This window comes from Rhynchophorus ferrugineus, unplaced genomic scaffold (assembly GCF_030347505.1).
Source record: "Rhynchophorus ferrugineus isolate W39M unplaced genomic scaffold, kcgeb_rfMv2 rfM4, whole genome shotgun sequence".
NCBI lineage: Eukaryota > Metazoa > Arthropoda > Insecta > Coleoptera > Curculionidae > Rhynchophorus > Rhynchophorus ferrugineus.
In genome coordinates this window covers 18,400,447-18,418,711 of record NW_027472583.1, presented here as the reverse complement: position 1 = coordinate 18,418,711, position 18,265 = coordinate 18,400,447, and the positions used below count along the sequence as shown (strand labels likewise).

Genomic DNA, 18,265 nt, shown 5'->3' with positions numbered 1-18,265 from the left:
TTGCTATGCTATTATTTACAAAATAACAAAATTCCGTGAAATAACTGTAAATTAATATACTATATATTTTTTACATGTGCCCTGTTGAACCTTGAAGCTTTTGAGAATTTCATACATATATTTTATTAGATATATCAAGTCAGATTTACAGTCATTTTTATCTGAAACATATTTTAATTATATTGTCATTCTGTTTTGGTCATAGCTTATTAAAATTGTATAGAAATCATAACTGAATTAAATAGTTTATGTCCTAGCGCTTGAAACCGTTGTTTCAAAAAAAAACAGACGCAAAATAAAACGCTGGGGGCCCAAAAATTAGTTCTGAATAAAACATAACGGTTTTCGCCCCGTTTTCCGGCATCTGTTTTCATCAGAAATTATCTGTTTCGAGAGCGAGCCGCCCTCACTGAGAGACTCGCCCTCTACCATCGCCCTTACGTCTCTTACCGAGCTACATCTCCCTCCCCGCGCGTCTCCCGAACCGATTATTATTTCGCGACGTGTCGTTCCAATTCTGAGTGCCGCTATAAAGCTGGGGGATCCGAAAATGGGTCAGATTGCGATAACCCTCGTATAATCCGTCAGGATTCGACGAATTTCGAAGGGACTCGCCCAACATTCTCCTGTTCTGGTGCCGCTTTCGGCATCTCCGTGCCCAGCTCGTAGAAATGAAATGCTTGCCTCGTGTTTGAGTTGAAGTCGGAGTCTGACGATTATAAATTTAAATTGAAATAATCCGCGACTGTATAATGCATTGTAAATATTAATACATCGAAACGTCAAGATTCGAGTCTATTTCTGAAATACGTTGCTTATCTATCAGGCAGCATATAAGGCAAGATTCTGGGATTATTTCCGGTAATTAATCGTTCATTTAGAGTTTCAGTTATATTTTCTACTAATTAATGCATCTGTGTAATAACATACCCCTTTGTTTTGTTATTTTTATGGTAATAATTGTTAATTAATATAATTACTGAACTATTTCGTTTGACGATATTCTATTTTTATCATGTAGACCTTTTACTTTTTTTAGTCGCCAGAAATAGTCATCGAACCGTGGACTTGGTCACCTACTAATACGTCAATTGAAAAGTCACAAGAAAGTGCTGCTTCACAAAGAAAATGCACTGTGTCACAAGTCAGTGAAAACGATGGCAAAAATCCTTGAATTGAGCTTCGAATTGCTTCGTCATCTACCGTATTCTCCAAATCTTGCTCCAGCGAGTATTTCCTGTTCTCAGATCTCAGAAGAATGCTCGCTGGGAAGAAATTTTCGTCGAATGAAGAGGTGATCGACGAAACTGAGCTCTATGTTGAAGCAAAGGACAAATGGTATCGTAAAAGTTGGAGGGTCGCTATAATCAGTGTATCACCCTTGAAGGGAATTATGTTGAATAAAAAAAACTAATTTTTCCAAAAAAATGTGTTCTACTATGGTAGGCAGGGGACTTTTCAATTGACCTGTTATTACTCTAAAATGTTTTATTATTGGCCAGAGAGAAGCATTTTAATCTTGTGCTTCAAATCACGCCAAACTTTATCGAAAGCTTGATCAACATTTTAGTTTCTTGTAGTATTTTTTCTATGACATTGGTAATTCTGCGAATCTGTTCAATCGTGGATTGTTGTTAAGTGAAATCAAATTGGTGATCCGGAATAAGATGTTTTTCATCAATGATTGGTTTTATCCTTTTCAATAACAGTTTTTTCAAATAATTTGCCCGCATATTTGTCGGGTAAATTATCTTTATTAGTGCTTATCTTGGAAGTTCCTTTAATATTTTCTCGGTAATAAGGTCAAAACCAGCGGCCTCTTTTGCGCTAATATTATCTTTTATTTATTTTTTAACTTCAGCTAAGAAAAACAAATGAAATTTTCGTCCTTTCCTATCCAATGACACAGTATAATTATTTAGCGTCGTACACTGTTATTACCGCTTAGTTTTCTTCTGATTTCTGGGCTATTTTTTACGCTGGGTCTTGAATATCTTTGATCAACTTCTCCATCTCAAAATCCAGCTCTTCTTCAATTTGTATCTAGTCTCCTAAGTTGATTTTTTCTTCTATATGTTATTCTAAAACTTATCCAATCGTTTTTTTTATTAACCAGATAGGAATTACTTGGCTTTGATATGGTGCGAGTTAAGCGAATAGCTTAAGGTCAGTACTATCGGTGAGTTTAGTTCTAGATTTTCTTCAATTTGGATATAATTGCTAAAAATGTTTGTAACGATGGAGAAACCCAGTGTATCTGCCTGATGACCATATGATGTTTCGCATTGTAGTCACCGCCATAATTTAGTTTAAAAAACTGTTTGCATCTTTCAAATAAGATAATGTGTTTTGAGTGGCTATATAAACTAGCTACTTTAGTGGTGCCATTTTTAGATATAATATTCACAGATCCGCTTGAATATCTTCTGATTTTCATTTAATTTCCTCAAAGTGATGAATATTGTCTTTTATTATTACTGCACTTCCTCCTTTTGCTGCGTTTGCCGGATGATTTGTGCAGTATGTTTTATAAGCTCTGAATTTTAGCAAATAATTCCTTGGTATATCTATCTTATTTATATCAATAGTTAAGATTATTAAGTTAAGATATGAAAGATTTTATAATTAATGAAAAACTAGTGAGTTCATATCTTTAACCACCCTTTAAATAGTTTAGTAAATAAAGCAGTTTTCTACTTAGTTTTATTGAGTTATTACTTATGTTATTTCAATTGAAGAATCCTGCTGCCCAAGTCCATATTTCTTTAAATTAAATTTTATGATGCTATTAAATCATTTCCCAAGTACCGCTTTTGATTTCAACGATTTAAGAATGATCAGTGACCGAGAAAATCATGAAGCACTAAAATTAAAAATTCTAAGACAGCGAACTGTAAGATTTGTTGAACGAAAAGGCGTTTTAAACTCTCAAAGAACTTTCTGACAGCTTAGCAGTTGATGAATCAACCCCCTCCAGACATGTTTAAACATACGATAGGACAGATACAAAAGCAGGAAAAGTAGCTATCACACGAATTAACTGAAAATGTCAACACAAATGACAATAAAGGCCCTTTCAAAGTAAAATTTGATCAGAATACATGCAAGCACTTAATATAAGATAATAAGGTAATGTCAAGCTGTAATAATCAAGTATGCGATATCAGTTCCCTATTAAATTCCTATAATTTTCGAGAGAATTGTTTGGAATGTTGAATACAATATGTATTGAAGTTGTGGCACATATTATGTGGTTTCTTATAAATATGTTTGTAATGTCACGAACATTACAATAATATAATTTTTTATGTGAATCGATTTTGACGTGAAAGATTAAAGCTACAAAATAAGAAATAATATACAAGAACTACATAAAATGAACGTGGCTTACGTACTTTAGGATAAGAAAAGCTAATTAATGCTAAATACATAAATGTTTGTGGATGATTTTTAGCAATGATTATTTTATACAATTGGCATTGATTTAAACTACTTTGTGAAGGATAAAATAGTTTAAAATATTATTGCGTAAACATACGGAATATTTTCAATTATGCTGTAAAATCGTCCGCCATATAGTAAGCCATATACTTGTTGCTCATAGCTTTGTTGTTAATTTATAAAATGGTTACCTCAAAAATTAATATACGCTTTTGAAAAAATAGACTGTAGCAAGCAAGTTGTTATTATAAGCATAGTTAGTACCAGTTTATGCTTACATAGATTTATATGTAATATATAGTTTTATGATTTTTTTTTGGTAGTTTGCTTGTAGATAATAATATATTTTATATTAATATAGTTAAAGTAATAATGTAAATATATTAAAATTGGGAATGATAAATAGTAAAATACCTGTTGACTGTTTTTATGACAATAATAGGTAATATTTGGATTACTATCTCGATTTTTGTTAAAAAATACTTCTCTTAAATAATTAATAAAGCATTTACTGTATTTAAAAAATCTCTAGTAGTTACTGTGCGATCATTTTTAATTATGTCATGGATATGTTTTTTTATGATTAGGTACATGTTTAAATTTTATTTAGTATTTATGGTTAAATATGATAAAACATTTGTGGAGTTTTATTCCATTCCATTCCTTTTACGGATTCACAGAATATTCAAATATAAAAGTCTACTTCGTTTAACATGAAATTATTAATTGCATGTTAATTATATTCGGTAATTATTTTTATCCTTTTCTTTTTTAAAGTTAGTACGTGAAGCACATATAAAATTAACTGCTCCAAGCAATTATCTCCCTCTTTTCCTCTCTCACAATTTATACAGGAAAGGATATGTAGATTTTCGCCTGGCAGACATCGTGAATTGAAAAAAACAGCCGAACCGTTCATTTGACTGAAAATAGTAATTACAATTTTCAATCGCTAGTTTTTTGACTATCGACGGTTTCGACTATTTTCAGTCGATAGTTCCCAACGCTATAATATATATGTATAAAAAACATATTAATTAATTAACACACTAATTAATAAAATCGCTGAATGTATTTATGCTCAAGATTATATATAATAAAATAGTATTTGAAAAATTAATTATAGAATGTATCATATGTAATGTCAGGTAATTGAAACACAAATTACAAATTTAATTATATCAGCCATTATTGTGTCAGCCACGAAAAGCAATAATCATATTGACACACACATACACACACACAATATATATATATATATATATATATATATATATATATATATATATATATATATATATAATGTCTTAAATTTGCTTAAATAAGTATGCTTAAAAAACCTGACAAACCGGCAGAACAAGTTGGATCTTATAGGCCTAATTCCCTGCTAACTGCTGAGAAACTGCCCTTACAACGTTTCTCTTTAACGAGTTTCAGTTTGGATTTTGAAATCACTACCCGACGCTAGACCAAGTGCACAAATTAACAGCGGTTGTTGAAAAGGAATTCGACGAAAATAAATACTGCCCTGCAATATTCGTGGACGTCTCACAAAATGAGCAAATTGCTACCGCGGAATTACTATAGATTGCTAGAATCATATCTGTTCTAAAGAAAATTTAGAATCTCGCATGAAGGGACACTCAACAGTTAAACCTATTTCTCAACATAAAAAGAAAAAGTACTTGAAACATTTTCTGACGACACAGTTATTATGGCAAAAGATGTATCTCTGTCTAAGGCTGTAGAAAAAGTATAAGTAGCGGTCAACAAGATCTACAAGTGGACTAGAGACTGGAAAATACCGCTTAATAGCTCCAAATCCAGCTATGTTAATTTCGCGTTGCGGTAAAATGACTAAAACCTGATTGTCTCACTTGGTGAATAACCGATTCCTCAAGCAGAATCAGCAGTTAAATTGGAAACATCATCTTATAATCAGATAAACAGCAACATATATAAAGCAGAGCAGATTAGACTCGAAGTCAAACAACCATACTGATTAGTCGGAAGATACTCTCAACACGACCTAAAACCAAAAAGATTAGTTGATCAGTCAATCATAAAGTCAATTTGGACCTATGTAGTGCAGATATGCGGTTGCACTAAAACATCAAACCAATTAGTAATCCAACGCACCCAAAACAAAGTTCTACGATTAATTACAAATGCTTGTCGTTACGTAACCAACGAAGAGCTGCACGATGATCTCGAAATTTTGCTTTAAAACATAAAATAAGGTTGCTAAATCACAGCAACATGGAAGCAATACAGTTACTGGACAACACGCAGGTAATCAGAAGATTAGAGCGAACCAAACCACACGAACTTGTTTAGTGTATATCTTAAATTTAGCTTAAGTAGTTTAGTTTTATTTTAATTTGGGAAATACATATTGATGTATTAATCCCGTACTCGCCTTGCTTGTGTATTAATGGAGGTACAACAAAACAGTAGTAATAAATTAATTTGTAAATTAATATTGTACTAAGCATATCTAATGTATGATGTAATTAATAACGGTCAATTGAAAAGTCCCTGGCCTGACACATAGATGGCGCTACTAGAATTAAATCCAGATATCCTTTAGTTAGCTCTAACCTTCGTGTGCGTGTATAAATTTAACAGCTGTCGGATCATTAGTTTGTGAATTATAGCATTTTGAGTGAAGCAACTTTTGTTACTGTGAAACAATTGATAAAAAGGAATTTCACGTGTTGTTAAAATATTGCTTTTTGAAGGGAAGAAATGCAGTTGAAGCAAAAACTTGGTTTAATGCCGAGTTTACGGATACTGCCCCAGAAAAATCAACCATCAAGGATTGGTATGCTAAGTTTAGATGTGGTGAAATGAGTCCCTAAAACGGAAATGTGAATGCAATGGACGCCCAAAAGAGGTTGTTACCGACGAAGACGTTAAAAAATCCACAAAATGATTTTGAATTACCTTAAATTGAAATTAAATGAAGTGTCAGACACTCTAAAGATATCAACTGAACGTGTACATCATATCATTCACGAATATTTGGGTATGAGAAAGCTCTGTGCAAAGTGGGTGCCGCGCGAGATCATTTTTGACCGAAAAGAGCGACGAGTTGATGATTTGGAGCAGTGTTTGAAGAAGATCAAGTGTAATAAACCGAAGTTTTTGCATCGATATGTGACAATGGATGAAACATGGCTCCATCATTTCACTTCGAAGTCCAATCGACAGTCATCCGAGAGGACTGCACATGATGAACCCGCTCCAAAACGTGGGAAAACGCAACAGCCGTCTGGCAAGGTTATGGCGTCTGTATTTTGGGATGCGCATGGAATAATTTTCATTAACTACCTTGAAACAGGAAGGACCATCAAGAGCGACTACTACATAGCGTTATTGGACCGTTTGAAGGACGAAATCGGCGAAAAACGGTCGCATTTGACGAAAAAGAGTGCTGCTTCACCAAGACAATGCACTGTGTCACAAGTCAGTGAAAACGATGGCAAAAATCCCTGAATTCGGCTTCACCGTATTCTGCAAATCTGCCCCCAGCGACTATTTCCTGTTCTCAGATCTCAAGAGAACGCTCTCTGGGAAGACATTTTCGTCGAATGAAGAGGTAATCGCTGAAACTGAGGCCTATTTTGAAGCAATGGACAAATCGTACTACAAAAATGGTATCGAAATTTGGAGGGTCGCTACAATCAGTGTATCACCCTTAAAGGGAATTATGTTGAATAAAAAAACTAATTTTGCCAAAAAAATATGTTTTACTATGGTAGGACGGGGACTTTTCAATTGACCTGCTATATATTGTATTTTTATTGTTCTGAATTAGTTTTGGGATGGTTACTTTATAAACTTTATTATTACAATTTCAAACACCAAATAAATAAACAACGATAATATTAATAATAGCGTTTCATAATTCTCTACTCTCCCATTAGCAAAAAGGCAATCCGGAGTATCCGGCAAATCCTGCGATTTTGTTTTTGTTCCCTATCCACTCAAATTCAAATTGGAAACTAAACGAGACGCGTTGAAAACCAAATCGCTCTGTTTTATGATTATTTACGTTTTCCCCGTTTCCACGAAGCAAGGGTCGAAAGTGGGTCAGATTGCGATAACCCCCGTATAATCTCGCGATGCCGTCAGCCTCGCCCAACGTTCCTTCCTAATGCGCGATTTTCCCGCTGTTTTTGCGCCCTCTGGTGGATATCCCTGTCGAATTTGAAACGGTCGGATTTTTTCCCCGAAGACGATAGCGTTGCTGGTTTCTAATTTTAATTTGCGTAATTGGTGTTTCGCTTTCCTTTTCGATTAGAAAAGTCGAAAAAAATATTTTGATTGAATTATTGTAAATGCCGAAGTAATCATATAACGGCTTGTACGCAAACGAAGTTCATAGTGTTTTGTCTTTTGTAAACTTACCCCGTCCCTCCCTTCAGTCTACGCCGTGCACTTCTATAGAACCAACGTGTTAAAAGTTGTTGTCACAAAATCATTTTAAGGGACGACAGAGTGCTGAATTTAGGTTTACGAAAATCTTATGCGCCCGGAACCTTTGATATCAAAATATAAGTACTTATATTTTTGTATTTTTTAACTATATAACAGGTCAATTGAAAAGTCCCCGGCCTGACACATAGATGGCACCACTAGAATTAAATCCATATGTTTTTTAGTTATCCCTAACCCTCAAAAGATGCGTACATAAGTTTGTCAGCTATCGGATCATTAGTTTGTGAATTAGAGCATTTTGAGTGAACCAACTTTTGTTATTGTGAAAAAAATGGATAAAAAGGAATTTCGCGCGTTGATAAAATATTGCTTAATAAAAATACAGTTGAAGCAAAAACTTGGCTTGATGCTGAGTTTCCGGACACTGTTCCAGGAAAATCAACTATCAAGGATTGGTATGCTAAGTTTAGACGTGGTGAAATAAGCACCGAAGACGGTGAACGCAGTGGACGCCCAAAGGATGTTGTTACCGAGGGAAACATTTAAAAAATCCACAAAATGATTTTGAATGACCGTAAATTAAAATTGAATGTAACCTAAGCAGATACTCTAAAGATATCAACTGAACGTGTACATTATATCATTCACGAATATTTGGGTATGAAAAAGCTTTGTACAAAGTGGGTGTCGCGCGAGCTCACTTTTGACCAAAAACAACGACGAGTTGATGATTCGGAGAAGTGTTTGAAGATGATCAAGCGTAATAAACCAGAGTTTTTTCGTCAATATGAGACAATGGATAAAATATGGCTCCATCATTTCACTCCGAAGTCCAATCGACAGTCATCCGAGTGGACTACACACGATGAACCTACTCCAAAACATGGGAAAACGCAACAGTCGGCTGGTAAGTTTATGGCATCTGTATTTTGGGATACGCATGGAATAATTTTCATTGACTACCTGCACCGCGTCACAAGTCAGTGAAAACGATGGCAAAAATCCATGAATTGGGCTTCGAATTGCTTCCTCATCCACCGCATTCTCCAGATTTGCCCCCCAGCGACTATTTCCTGTTCTCAGATCCCAAAAGAATGCTCGCTGGTAAGAAATTTTCGTCAAATGAAGAGGTGATAGCCAAAACTGAGGCCTATTTTGAAGCAAAGGACAAATCGTACTACAAAAATGGTATCGAAAAGTTTGGAGGGTCGCTATAATCAATGTATCTCCCTTAAAGGGAATTATGTTGCCTATGTTAATTAATTTTGCCAAAAAAATGTGTTTTACTGTGGTAGGCCGGAGACTTTTTAATTGATCTGTTATTTTCCTTGATATTAAAGATAATCCTGGCTCAAAGAACCTGATGTCTAGTTTAACGAACTAATATAAAGAATATTTTAATTAAATGTGTTTCTCTTCAAAGATTTTTAAACGCATTTCGAAATACAGTGCCACAGCACCATCTATATATGGAAGTTTCTGTGAAGCTGGGGTCGAAAGTGGGTCAGATTGTGATAACCCTCGTATAATCTCGCGAACCCGATAGCCTCGCCCAATGTTCTTTTCTAATTCCCGCTGTTTTTGCGCCCTCTGGCGAATATCCTTGTTGATTTTGAAAATTTTGAGACAAATCCTTCATGGGCCACAACGTCAGGGATCATTGGTTGCTAATTTCGCCGCGATTGTCTGATGTTATTGACATTATCCGTTTTCTTTTGCGGAACGAATTCTTTCGCGCGATCTTAGGAGGTGTTTGTGCGTTTTCCTTGACATCTAAGATAATCCGGGAGACGTGTCAACGGGGATGATAACGGGACGAGGACGCAGGCGCCGCCGCCCGATGGAATCGCCGCCATCCGACCGCTCCCATTCCGCCTTCGCGCGCCGAGCTTCTCGTCGCCCTGAAACCGAACCCGCGAAAGAGCGATCACGATGCGCCCGGCAGGGGCGGGGCGACTGCTGGTCGCCCTCGCCTGACAACCCGCGATGTCGCGAGTGCCGCCCCAGCAGGGCAGTTGAGACGGTAAATATAATTCGTAACGTTCCATGTCGGCCGCCACGCGTCCCGACCCACCAGTGTTTTGACCTCTACGCTCCGTTCGTGTTTATCCATCGGACAACAACTGGTCCGGATACCGCCCCGATAGGGGCGACCGTGCGTCAGGTGAACCTTGAAACCTTACTCACAACAAACCGCTCAACCCATCACCGAAACAACGAGGACAACAGAAACATCACTCGACAACCTCATGACCTTATATTATCCCGCCCTCCCCCTCTCTCCCGTACACTTCTCATACCGAAACCGTCGCCCCCTCGCCAGCAACAACAAACAAACGAAATGACAATCAACATTTTTGTCCGTGTGTATATGGCCCACAGGTAAATAGAGGTGTGTCAAATAACACTTAATTGACAATCGCTTGGTTTCGCGTTCACTTGAGCCAGTCTGGCAACGTCGCGCGCCCATTCATCCTTTTTTAAAATCATATTTATTTAATAAACAATTTCGAAACAAGTGGGTTGCTTGATTACGTTAGGTCCGCGGTATCGAATGGGTCTCGGCTGGGGGTCTGGTCGCGGGCATATGGCAACGTTGCGGCCATCGAGGTCCTTTATGCCCATTTTAAGGTGTTGTTTTGATTTGTAGCTGTTGTTCGATATCGAATTATCCGTCGACGCGTATAAAGCCAGTGTCAACATTCCGAAATATGGTCACTGCCGGACGAACGACACCGTCTGGAGACGCTGACTGAGGGTAAGTATCATAAATCACCAGACAACCCTTCTATTGAAGCCAGAATGAAACAAACTCTTTAGGAACTAGTTTTTGCTTGAAATACTCTAATTACAATTATCTATATGATAGTTAACTGATTTACACCCATTATATATATTATTGGTTTGGATATATGCAAAAATTCACAAAACTAAAGAAAAACCATAATAGATTTTTATTTACCCAAATGGAAATTGTTTATAACTAAGTTTCTGCCTCAAGGAGTACACTGTCTCGACATCGATGATCTTCAGCTGCAATACCAGAATGTAGAAGGTCCAAGAAAACAACTTCTATATTTCTTCCAACTGTGCAATAATCAGAAGATATTCCTTAAATAATCTATTCTTGTTTCCTTTTACAATAAATGAAAATGTAAGATGATATGCTAGGTGACCTTTGTCACAAAGAAGAACTTACAAATAAGATGTTAGCTTTGTATAATTAGTCAATAAAAGTGTTGTGATGGAACCAATACATCCTTAATGGACATGAAACAAAAAAGGACAGCTCCCAATAAGTTTCTTATTGTGTCAGTATGGCCAGTCAGCATAAGTGTTGTGATACTAAACTAAGATACTAAACACAGGCAATGCAAAAAAAATTGTATACAAGAGCTACATATTTACAGCGAAATTTTGCAGCACTTAGCAAGTAAATTAATTCAATTTATGCCTTGAAGATGCTAAGAAGTAATAAAATATAAAGGTTTTGTTATCAAAATATTAATTTTATTGGTTGTTAGATATAGTAAATATTATAAGTGAAAATAATTTAGATAATACAAATCTATATTATTTGAAACATTTTTATGTAAGTTTAAATTAAGAAGATTTATATAGATTGAATGAAGAATTATTTTTACACATGGGCGAAGAAAACTCAAGAAAAAGCTGAACTGATTCTTATTTATCTCAAATGAACATTGTTTATGGTAACTAAGTTTTTGGGCCATGGAGTACATTGTACCATCTTCAGCTGGAATACCGGAGTCTTGAAAAGTCTAAGAGAACTACTTCCATATTTATTCCACCCGCGCAACAATCTGAAGATATTCCCTAAAGAATCCATTCTTGTTTCCTTTCACAACAAATGAACCTGTATCAATTTTAATTTTTATCAAATGGACAGTGTGAACTGTTCTTCTCTGTCACAAAGAAGAACAGCTACCAAATAAGTTCCTTATTGGGTCTGCTTGGTCAATCAACATAGCTGTTCTGATACAGCGAATACATCTTTAAGGGAATTATCAGTACTCAATATAGAAAATGAATTTTTAAATATAGTGGTGGTAACATTTTGGCTTTGAATGCTATATTGCCTATGACAGGGACCATAAACATATAGACAAAGCAAAAGCAGTATTTGTAAGAGCCACATGCTTACAGCGAAATTTTGCAGTACTTAGCAAGCAAATTAATTCAATTTATGTCTCGAAGATGCTGAGAAGTAATATAAAATAAAGGTATCGTAATCAAAGTATTAAATATAATAATTTTTAAATCTAGTAAATATTATATATTAAAAGGTATATTTTAGAGTTAAAATTCATTGTTATATAAGATTTTTTTTAATTATATAAGTAACATGGTTAAAGAGAAAATGTTTTAGAAAAAATAGTATTGAGATTTAACAAACTCGTGAAAATAATAAAATAGTTCTATAACTAGTCTTCTAATAAAAATCGAATGTGTTATATTGTCTTTATCCATATAAAAGAAAAAACATTAAAAATGTAACGACTGGTAAACATTTTAACAATTTCGTAGCATTATTATTGGCAAATATTGTTTTAATAAAAAAAATATATAAGGGGACTAATTGTTGATTTTTCATGTTTTAAAATAAACATTAAAAACTAATGAATATATGATAACTGATGTCTAAAAATAATAAAAATGACCAAATTGGAATGTAATTTGCTTTAATATTAAATAATTTATCTTCTACAATTTACAACAACCTCCTTTCTCTGCAGTTAATTTAATTTAATAACATTTCAATATATTTTCAAACATTTCAAGGTCATGAATAAAACTGACCTTCCATAAACAGCTTGTTTTATGTAGGTTTTCGCTAAAACAATTTTATACCTTAAACCTTTGATTGCCTGGTCCCTTTTTTCAGATTAATTTCAAGCTACACTACTATGAATTTTACAGTACTCCCACAACAGTTTTAGATGCCTCTGTAGCCCTTTCTAGCCCTTGTAAAATAAAACCGACGAATCCAAGATGCATAATCCAACCATTGTTGATTGTTATTCTTCTTTTTGTTCGTTTTAATTTACTTAGAAAGTTAGAACAATAAAAAGGAGGGGTTTGAGGATTTTCTACGATTTGGTTTTAGCTGTATTTGATGGAATTCTAATTAATTAAGGACAAGACTCCCAAGGATGTGTTAACTAAATCGAACGAACAAGTTCAAATACGTAGTGTACGTTATTCTAATTGTAATCATGACGTGGTGATCATTTCATGATATAAAAGTTGTTCAATAAGTTTTGTTTATATAATTGAAAGTCACTCAACTTTATGGATCTCTGAACTGACAATTCCAAAACGTCAAGATGCTCTGCGTTGCAGTTATATCTTCGTTTGATGAACAAGGCAAATCAGTAAAAAAATGAATAAGTGAAGCATTTGCAGATTAAGTCAAAATCGACTGAGTTATTTTAGTGAGAAATCATGTTTTATTCTGTAAACTATGTTTTTTCTTATGAAGTTTTACACGGCTTCCCTAAAACGATAGAATATTAATCTCATGTTTATTATTTTACTAATTTAGAGGTAAGTCGCAAACAAAATTCGTTTTGAATCAACAAATTAGTGTTGATGTATTAGTTTTCTTTTCTAATTCGTGTCAGAAGTGGAGTGTTTAAATTACTATTTATATTTTTGTTTCGATTTAAGTAGTATATCTAAATATTATCCTAAATACTGCAATTATGATATTACTATGTAGTGATGAAAGGACGAAGAGCTTTTATCTTTCATACTGCTATGTATTAGTATTTTGTTGTTAGCCAATTTTGAAACCTCGAATATCGGCCAAAATAGATGGGCAGCAATTGAACCTAATTTCTATTGATAAAGTTTCAAAATTTGCTGTGTTAAGTCAAGCACAATCAAACACAGTCAAGTTAATCAGAAGAGCTACGAAACATTGACGTCACGTACCGTTTACCGAACTTTTTGGCGCGTTTCGATTTTATTTGAATTATTTATTTTATATTTCGCAGTTAAAAATTGATTTTGTGTAACCAACGGAAAGAAAAGATAAAAGAACCAAGGAAAGTAACCTAAATTTGCCAAAAATCGATTCCATAATGTCTGTACTGCGTTACCCTAACTGAAATAATAATTTTTAAAAAATACCAGAACTTTTATAGAATTGAGGTGAGTATTCCAGGCGTACTAACCACGAAATGTGGTAGAATATTGAAGAATATTAAGTAAAAATAATAAAAATACTCTCAGTATAACGGTTGAAAAGAAAACTAATACATGTGAGTAATAGGCCTAACAATTACCCAATAATAGCACAATCGCCAGATGGGAACTGTAGAATAGTATTAAAATTAAGTGTCCTATATTCGCTAAGATAAACTAAACTTTGATCGACGGCAAATAGTCTTGACAGGGCTAACAAAATATTCATTTTACATAGTTGATAGTAACTACAACACAAAAAAGGTTTAAATAATCTATACCTGATAATGGATGTTTGATTTTCATATACTTTTAGCAGCTGTGTATTGTATCAAATTACTCTGTAATATTTGAGTGATTAAAATGAACAAATTTTAATTTTGAAGTTTATTTTTATAATAGCTTTACAATTTAATAGTCATGTGCAATTACAGCACTTCATCTAATACTTTTTAAAGTCTATGTTTAGACATGTTTTAACGTAATGAGTTCTCCTATGAATTCTTAAACTAGATCTCTACTTAGTGTCTTTTACTTTACGTGACTTCAGTGATAACATTTTAAATGTTTAAAACTTCTAATAAAATTGATAAAAGCACATTTTTCAATCAAGTATGTATAAAATAAAACCCGATATTTGATATTGGCTTTTCGTAATCTAACCATGATGGGATTTGACTGACATATGTTTAATGATTGAATGTAATTAATTATTTTCTTTGTATTTTGAGAATAGGTGGCCATTCACTAGTGAACAGCAGTCAATGTTCAATGAATTCAATTAGAAGCCCATTGTCTTTTGTCTAGTTGACATTCGAATCTTGTAGAAATATATACTGACTTCGTGCATACTTGTACGATTAAACCAGTGATATTATATTAAATATAATGTTCTATATTATTTGGTAAGTGAAAACAGAATTAAAAAAATATTAGGGAATTATTAGGGACTCACAAACACAATAAACAAACAAATGAAGCTTAAACTCAAATGTTATCAATAGTGTTATTTACCTCGATCTTACGTTAATTGCACTGTAGGCATAATTTAAGAAATGTAAAATAGTAAATACTTACATTAGAGTGGCATTATTACTGTAAATAAATTACCGATGTTCAAACTATATTATCATATCATATCAATATATCTTTTTCTGACTTCGAACGAAAATACACAACTTGTTTGTAATTTTTACCGATGTTTAAATATATATGGAGTCTTCACTCATTCAATACACATTAGAGTGTGTAATTATAACATAAAATTATTAAAATAATTTACATAACAGATCAATTGAAAAGTCTCCGGCCTACCATAGTAAAACAATTTTTTTGCAAAATTAGTTATTTTTTATTCAGCATAGCCCTTCAAGGGTGATACAATGATTATAGCGACCCCAATAACATTTTTGTAGTACGATTTGTCCTTTGCTTCAAAATAGGGCTCAGTTTCGGCGATCACTTCTTCATTCGACGAAAATTTCTTCCCAGCGAGCATTCTTTTGAGATCTGAGAACAGGAAATAGTCGCTGGGTGTCAGATCTGAAGAATACGGTGGATGAGGAAGCAAGTCGAAGCCCAACTCATCGATTTTTGCCATCGTTTCCACTGAATTATGATACGGTGCATTGTCTTGGTGAAGCGGCACTTCTTTTTCTGCAAATGCCGCCGTTTTTCGGCGATTTCGTCCTTCAAACGGTCCAACAACGCTATGCAATAGTCGCTGTTGATAGTCCTTTCTTTTTCAAGGCAGTCAATGAAACTTATTCCATGCGCATCCCAAAATACACACGCCATAACATTGCCAACCGACTGTTGTGTTTCACCACGCTTTGGAACGGATTCATCGTGTGCAGTTCACTCGGATGACCGTTGATTGGACTTCCGAGTGAAATAATGGAGCCATGTCACATATCGACGCAAAAACTCTAGTTTATTACGCTTAATGATCTTCAAACAGTGCTCCGAATCATCATCTCGTTGATATGTGTTTGGTCAAATGTGAGCTCGAGCGGCACCCACTTTGCACAAGGCTTTCTGATACCCAAATGTTCGTGAATGATATGCTGTACACGTTCAGTTGATATCGTTAGGATGTCTGCTATTTCATTCAATTTCAATTTACGGTAATTCAAAACCATTTTGTGGATTTTTTAAATGTTTTCTTCGGTAACAACCTCTTTTGGACGTACACTGCATTCACCGTCTTCGGTGCTCATTTCACCACGTCTAAACTTACCAATCCTATAGATAGCATACCAATCCTTGATGGTTGATTTTCCTGGGGCAGTGTCCGAAAACTCGGCATCAAGACAAGTTTCTGTGTCAACAGTACTTTTTCCCTTCAAAAAGCAATATTTTATCAACACGCGAAATTCTTTTTTCTCCATTCTTTAGCAAAAGTTACTTCACTCAAAATGCTATAATTCACAAACTAATGTTCCGAGAACTGTCAAATTGATATACGCATCTTTTGAGGGTCAGGGCTAACTAAAAACATGTGGATTTAATTTTAGTAGCGCCATCTATGCATCAGGCCGTTGACTTTTCAATTGGCCTGTTAGAGGACCTTTGCCCCTACAAACATAGAATGTCACCAAAAGAACTATGCCACGCGCAGCTTTGGAGCCTTTTGGCAAGCATTTAAAATTACACTAATTCAAACATCTATTTTTCTTTTTAACTCTTTCTTTCTCTTTTCTCTTTCGCGTAAAGTAAATACGTAAAATTGTCATAACGCAGTTCTTTAAAAATAGTTTTCTAGTCTCTTATTATTTTCAGTCGCCTACCTTTTAGCTTATCGACTAGTTCGACTATTTTGCGACTATCGACAGTTTCGACTGTTTTTAGTCGATAATTCCCAACACTAATACTAATCGTAATATTAAACAATCGCCACCGGACAATATTTTGTTACTGTTGCGACGTTTCCAATCATCAGTGTCTAGACGAAAACAAAATCGTTGTCGTCGGAACCGCAATTTTCAAAGTGGTAGCAACAAATAAGGAGACTACTTAAGGGTCAGAACTTACAACATTAAATTCAATTTTACCCGAACCTACCACTTATTTCAAACTAAGTCCCCTAGTTATACTCCCCAACTTTGGCGCCTCGACCAAGAAGTTTGCCAGGACGGATGGGGTCGATGGGGTCAATGGGGTCCTTGCTTGAGTAATGATCGGACTTTGTTCGCATCCAACTTCAAACTAGAACACTGACCAGAGTTAAAGAAAACGTTACTGGTTTGTCCCACGGCCTGAATACGTCTTAATTAATGTTGAATGGTAATATGTAAAGTTGAGGATTAGAGGCGCCCAACTATTTAAGTCGCCTAGTTCGTTATTATTTATCTTTATTTTATGTAGTAGTTTACAGGGTTATTTTCAAAAATAGTAATTATTTAAATTTATGAGGGTATTCTAGTTCAGAAGCACGTATTTTAGGAATTTTTTCAAGTGAAACATTGGACAAAGTACTTATTAATGTTTAAAGAATAGATAAAAGAAAAAAATAGTGAAAAAATTAATAATTCGAAAAGCTACAGGCTGATGAAGTGGAGGTTGTTAAGAAAAATGACGCGCCTTTGCTGATATGGTTGCAACCTTGATCATTTGTTCGCTTCACAAAGATGTTTATTGAGACAAGTGGGTATCTTTTTCCCATCTTTGAGACCTTTTGCACGTCTTTCCATCAGTGAAGCTGAAAACCCCATTCGTATTTGTGAGTGCATGAAATCACCTAATAAGTCTATCAATATTTCACATTTTTTAATTATAAATTATCAATGTTCTAATTATACAAAATTTATTGACCTGAACTATATAAGGAAACGAAAAAAGAAAAACATTAAACGAATGACGTAATGGTTTTTTTCAAACTTTATAAAATTCTGCCCGAAAGTCTGTTATCGTTTCCTTTAGATCGGTCGCGACATTATTCCTATAAAACGTAAACTAAACCTTTGAATTAATGCCGTTTAAGCCGCCCTATATCTCAAAAAAGGACAAAAGGGGAATATTAAACATCGTCGATTTCTTTTTCTCTTTCGGCCGACGGTGTCAAAAACAAACTTTGCCAATAATGATGGAGATTACGAGTTCGGAGCAGTTCGATCGCGACGTAATTTTGGCTCGGTACCAGAAAATTGAACTTGTGCGGTTATGCCACGTT

At 34.5% G+C, this 18,265-nt stretch overlaps 1 protein-coding gene across 1 annotated transcript in view; it reads left to right on the top strand.

Annotated features, from left to right (window-relative positions):
- Positions 1-9,767: 9,767 nt before the first annotated feature.
- Positions 9,768-18,265, top strand: part of LOC143195860 (cubilin) — a 172,286-nt gene continuing 163,788 nt past the window's right edge. The window contains exons 1-2 of the mRNA XM_076403341.1: positions 9,768-9,907; positions 10,535-10,642. The gene's annotated coding sequence lies outside the window, so the exon portion shown is untranslated. The remainder of the gene's footprint in view (positions 9,908-10,534; positions 10,643-18,265) is intronic.